Source organism: Mastomys coucha, unplaced genomic scaffold (genome assembly GCF_008632895.1).
Source record: "Mastomys coucha isolate ucsf_1 unplaced genomic scaffold, UCSF_Mcou_1 pScaffold4, whole genome shotgun sequence".
Classification (NCBI taxonomy): Eukaryota; Metazoa; Chordata; class Mammalia; order Rodentia; family Muridae; genus Mastomys; species Mastomys coucha.
In genome coordinates this window covers 56,625,807-56,632,154 of record NW_022196910.1, presented here as the reverse complement: position 1 = coordinate 56,632,154, position 6,348 = coordinate 56,625,807, and the positions used below count along the sequence as shown (strand labels likewise).

General features: G+C 37.4%; 2 pseudogenes; both read left to right on the top strand.

Moving 5' to 3' along the window:
• The first annotated feature begins 5,903 nt into the window (after positions 1-5,903).
• LOC116076621 lies at positions 5,904-5,975 on the top strand (annotated as a pseudogene).
• Positions 5,976-6,026: 51 nt separating this feature from the next.
• LOC116076620 lies at positions 6,027-6,130 on the top strand (annotated as a pseudogene).
• Positions 6,131-6,348: the final 218 nt, after the last annotated feature.

Below are 6,348 nucleotides of genomic sequence, written 5' to 3'. Positions count from 1 at the left end.
TCAAGAAGAAGGAAGACCAAAAGGTGGACATTTCATTCCTTCTTAAAAGGGGGTACCAAATACCCACGAAAGGAGTTGCAGAGATTAACTATGGAGCAGGGACTGAAGGAGGGGTAAGCCAGCCTAAATATAGCTATCTCCTGAGAGGCTCTGACAGCACCTGACTAACACAGATGTAGAGGCTCACATCCATCCATCAAACTGAGTACAGGGTCGCCAGTGAAGGAGTTGGAGAAAAGACCAATGGAGCTGAGGGGTTTGCAGCTCCTTAGGACGAACAACAACATGAACTAAGTAGTACCCTCAGAGCTCCCAGGGTCTCAACCACCAACCAAAGACTGCACATGGAGGGGTCTGATTGTTCAGGCAGCATGTATATAGTAGAGGATTGCAAATTCTATCATCAATAGGAGGAGAGGACCTTGGCCCTGTGAAGGTTCTGTGCCCCAGTGTAGGGGAATTCCAGGGCCAGAAAGTGGGAGAGGGTGGGTTGGCAGGCATGGGGAAGTGGGAGGCAACAGGGGTTTGTTTTGTTGTTTTTGTTTGTTTCTTTGTTTTTTGGAGAGGAAACTGGGAATGGAGAAATTTACATGTAAATAAAGAAAATATAAAAAAAAACAAAAAAAAAGAAAACTAAGGGCAAGAGAGATGATTAAGTCTCATTTAATACTAAATATATAACTTTTTAACAATAATGCTATTAGAGAAACAAGAATTGAATTGTAAGGATAACTTTCACAGAAAGTTATTAGTAGAAAAAATAACTAATACCTCCTGACAGTTTAAGTTCTATGCCAATAAACTGTAGATTCCCTTCTGCACACCTCATTTAAGATGAATGAATTCTCATTTTGACATCATATTCACAGTAGTAATAATTTATTAAGGACTTTGTTCATCTCAATCATCAAAGACTTATATATTTTATTTCATTTTACCATTCTAAAATATTTGTAAAACTTCTATTCTTATTCTCAATTGAAGCAATGAGGTTCAGATTTGGCAATTTTCATTAATTTATACAAATATCAAATCTTAGATATCAGCAGATTACCTACTATTAAAGAATATATTTCCAAAAGAGCACTAAAAGTCCATCAAATACAGAATGAGAATTATGGAGATAATAAATCTCTATTTTTAACCAACAGAAAATATGTAAATTAGCATGTCATGCCACATTTCAAAACATAATTACAATAAATCTTAAATTTGACAAAGTTGAGCTCTGAATTGATGTTTAACTTTTAGAGACTTCCACCTCCCTCCTCCTGATCAGCTTACCTGTGATTATATACAGCTTCTTAGAATAGCTACAAGAGTGCATGCATCGTCCATTGCTATTTCTTTAAAAACTCCCTCCCCCAGGTCTCAAATTTGGGATTCATTGGAAATGTTTTCATCTACGTTTCCTCATGTTATCCAAAGTGAGTTTATTCCTTTGATTGCTGAGAGATAAGGAAGAATGAAGGTGAACAAAGAAACCGTTGGAGGAGATGTTTTAAAATAATCAAGATTTATTCATTATCTCATATCACAATGAATAATTAAAGTTTTATCCATTGTCTCTGCTACTGGCTCAAGGGACCAATTCACTGAGTAAAAATTGCCAACAAGAGAATGTACAACAAGGGAATATCAACCATAATTGCATTAGTATGAAAACAAAAGAAAGAAGCTTGGGGACACGGTCCAGTGAAGCAAAGTAAGATCACTCAGAAAAAAGAAAATCATACTGATTCTCAATGCAGTTTAAAATCTGCCTACCTTTAAATTTTTTTCTCTTTGATTTTGTTTTATTAGATATTTTCTTTATTTACATGTAAATTTCTCCTTTCCAAGTTTCCCCTCCAAAAAACAAACAAAAACAACAAAAACAAATCCCTATTGCCTCCCCATGCCTGCCACCCCACCCTCTCCCACTTTTTGGCCCTGGCATTCCCCTACACTGGGGCACAGAACCTTCACAGGGCTGAGGTCCTCTCCTCCTATTGATGATCAAATTTGCAATCCTCTGTTATACACATGCTGCCAGAATAATCAGACCCATCCATGTGCAGTCCTTGGTTGCTGGTTGACACCCTGGGAGCTCGGAGGGTACTAGTTAGTTCATATTGTTGTTTGTCCTAAGGGGCTGCAAACCCCTCAGCTCCATAGGTCTAACTCCTTCATTGAGGACCCTATACTCAGTTCAATGGATGGCTGTGAGCCTCTACAAAGGACTTGAGCCTGGCACCATGAAGAAAGCCTATGGGCTATTGGCAAAGCCTAGTTGTAGCAGAAGAGAGCAGAGTTTTGAAGATGCCAGTACTATGAGATGACCACAAAGAACAGCAGCGGCAGTGGAGAACAGACAGCTGGAGCCTAGAAGACAAGGTGTGTGTTACAAAGGGCAGAGCTGGAGAAGTGACCCAAACCCTTGAAGGAGCCCAGAAGATTGTGAATGGATCCCAGACATTAGACAGTTCAAGTTTGATTTTGCTTTTGATTGTGACTGTACTCATAGATTAAGCACATGCTTAACTACAATATTTTTCCCTCTTGAAGGAAGAAAGTATTTTAGTGGAGCCAACAGTTAAGAGACTTTGAATTGTAAAAAGACTTTGAATTTTAAAAGATATTGGATATTTTAAAGGGATTGAAATTTTAATATGTAAAAGACTGGGACTTTTAAAGTTATCTAGATCTTGGGGATGAATAAGAAAGTAAAGGTTGGGGCTGGTGAGATGGCTCAGCAGGTAAGAGTACCAACTGCTCCTTAGTTCAAATTCCAGCAACCACATGGTGGCTCACTACCACCCTAGTGATCTGATGCTCTCTTCTGGTGTGTCTGAAGACAGCTACAATGTACTTATAATAATAAATAAATCTTTGGGCCAGAGCGAGCGGGGTTGACTGAAGCAAGCAGAGGTCCTAAAAGTCAATTCTCAAAACAAGCAGATGAAGGCTCAAAACTATCAGTACAGCTACAGTGTGTACTCATATACATAAAGTAAATAAACTCTTTAAAAAAAAGAAAGTAAGGGTTGAGACTTAATAGTGATGTGTTTGTGTGTCAAGTTGACAAGGGGTCAATTGTATTGGCTGGTTTTGTGTGTCAGCTTGACACAAGCTGAAGTTATTGCAGAGAAAGGAGCCTCCCTTGAGAAAATGCCTCCATGAGATCCAACTGTAAGGCACTTTCTCAATTAGTGATCAAGGGTGGGAGGGTCCATTGTGGGTGGTGTCACCCCTGGGATGGGAGTCCTAGGTTTTATAAGAAAGCAAGCTGAGCAAGCCAGGGGAAGCAAGCCAGTAAGGAACATCCCTCCATGGCCTCTGCATCAGCTCCTGCTTACTGACCTGCTTGAGTTCCAGTCCTGACTTCCTTTGGTAACGAACAGCAGTGTGGAAGTGTAAGCTGAATAAATCCTTTCCTCCCCAACTTGCTTCTTGGTCATGATTTTTGTGCTGGAATAGAAACCCTGACTAAAACAATATTTTAATTAAAAATGAGCTTTATAATATTTGCTTTGTGTTTTCATCCTTACTTTTTTGAGAATTAAAGGGAACTCATGAGGAAGTTTTTTTTTCTTTTTTGCAAAAATATAGCATTGCTTCCATAATGGAAGACTAACTATTCAGATTAAATACAAAGTTGTTAGATTTATTTTATTGAAGTTATTAGGGTTAAGCTACATGACTTCTATCTGCCCTGTTTAATACTAATACCCGGTAAGCAATATAATGTCTGTGGCATAAGTTCTCCATTATTATGTGATATTACTGTCTGTCTATAACAGGAGCTGGACATCTTAGCAGTAGGTAACTATTAAAAATGACAATGGATGAAGAAATTCTCCAATTCTTTTGCATTAATAATATTTTAAATAACACATAACATGAGTTTATTTAAAACACAAAATATTCTTACATACATTGTATAATTATACATTAAAAATGTATAATGCCCATTAGAAATGTAATTTTAAAATTTCCCAAAATATGAAATATATGTTATGACATTCTTCAGATTATTTTTGGCATTCAATTTTACCTTGTATCTATATATTGCATAAGATCCCCTCACATAGATTAAGCACATAGTTAACTGCAAGAAAGATCTCTAGTATCATATAGAAGTAAAATAAATTGCTTTATATATATGAATATATATATATGTGTGTGTGTATGTATATTGGAAGGGTCTTACTATGTACCTCTTGCTGAACATAACTCACTATGTAGACCAGACTGGCCTTGAACTCATGGAAATATGCCTGTCTCTCTATATAATATTCTTAATCCTTCCATATGAACAGAAATATGGCTAGGAACTGCACTATAAAACCTTCTGTCTTACTGAGCCACCAACCAGGCAGCATACACTAGCTGTTATGGGGCCCCCAACACTTATACAGTAGAGAACTACCTGGTCTGGCCTCAGTGAGAGAAGATGCACCTAACCCTCAAGAGACTTGAGACCCCAGGGAGTGGGAAGGCCTGGTGGAGTGAGGACATCCTCTTGGAGATGGGGGAGGAGGAATGTGGTGAGGAATAGTTGGAGGGGCAGACCAGGAAGGAGATAACAACTAGACTGTAAAAAAATAGATTAAGGATAATTAAAAAAAAAAAACTTCTGTCTTCAATCATAATAATTCTTTAATTTCCAGGGAAATATGTATGATGACATACCTGTTTGGAAATCACAGCAATACAGGAAGATAAAAACATTGTAAGCCAATGAGCTGATGCAATAAACTCACTTTCCCATCAGCCAAGCTTAATTTTCCTAATAAACACATGGACTCTACACTCGGGACATAATTTATTCTTAATTATCTGGGGATTGGTTAAATCTGCATGAACTATTTTGCAAAGAATGCTTTGTGAAGATCAGTATCTTAATTTTATTCATCTGTACATCTCAAGGGCACAGAGAAGATGAACAATTAAATGAAAGCATTTTAATATCTTTACATATCAGCAAACTTTATTTGCTTCTGATGAGAGTATAACATGTTGCATCCATTATGGAAATCAATGTGGAGGTTTCTCAAAAAACTAAAATTAAAACTAGCACATGACTCAACCATACAATTCCTGAGCATATACCTAAAAGACTCTAAATACTACCACAGAAGTACTTGAGCATTCATCTTATTTTTGCTCAACTCACAATTTCAAGAAAATGAAACCAGCTTAATTGTTCAACAAGAGATGAGTATGTGCTACAATCAAAAACTGGAATTTTATTTAATCATAAATTAAAAATTAAATAGTAAAACATGTAGGAAAGGAACTTGATCTGGAGATTATTATGTTGAATAAAGTAACTCAGGCTCAGGAAAAAAGCAAAACTTTGTTGTTCTCAGGCATAGCCTATTTTAATTTTTATATGTGCAGAAGTCTAGAGCACATATATATGCATGCATATATTCATATATGGCTGTGAATGTGCATCTACGCCATATAATTGGGAAGGTACCACAGGCGGCAAAAAAGAGGCTTTAAAGACACAGAGGATGAAAGAATATATATGACATAAAAGCAAAAGAGACTTAGTAGGGAAGAAAGGTTAGAGGTTGGGGTTGGTTGGAAGAGAAGTAGGGAGGAAGATAAAAATGGAAATTATGAATGAAAATACCATAATGAAACCAATTACTGGTGTTCTAATTTTTAAAATGAAGCATCAGATAGAATATATTTAGTTAAAAAATTAAAGTTCAAACTAACACAAAGTTATGAGGTATAAGTGTCTACACAATAGTATATAGTAGTATATACTACTATATACCAAATTTTAAGTATATATAATATATATATGTGTGTGTGTGTGTGTGTGTGTGTGTGTGTGTGTGTGTGTGTGGTCCTTACACAATAAGAGTTTAGCATACTATGTTTTAAAATTTTTATATTTTCTGCCTGCCCTTATAAGTGTTGCAGGTATGGCTGCTGTGCATCAGTAGGTGGCAGAGAGAAGAGACTATTTCTTTTTGTTTGTTTGGTTGGTTTTGGTTTTTTGAGACAGGGTTTCTCTGTGTAGCCCTGGCTATCCTGGAACTCACTCTGTAGACCAGACTGGAGAGAGGCTATTTCTACACCTAGTGTTCTCGTCTATAAACATCTAAATGATTAATAGCCTAATATCCCCCCCCCAAAAAAAAAGCGAGCCTGAGACAATTATCAGTCCAGCACTAGGGGGCACGGATAGAGGGCTAGCCTGAGATGACTGCCAAGCAGGCCCTGGCAGCTCCCAGGACCAGGAGCAAGCTGCAGAATAGAAGAATCCTACCTGATACTGAGATGAGAGGGAGCCTGAGACAGAAGACTCTCACATGAGGTCACTTGGGCAGGCCAGGTGAGGAG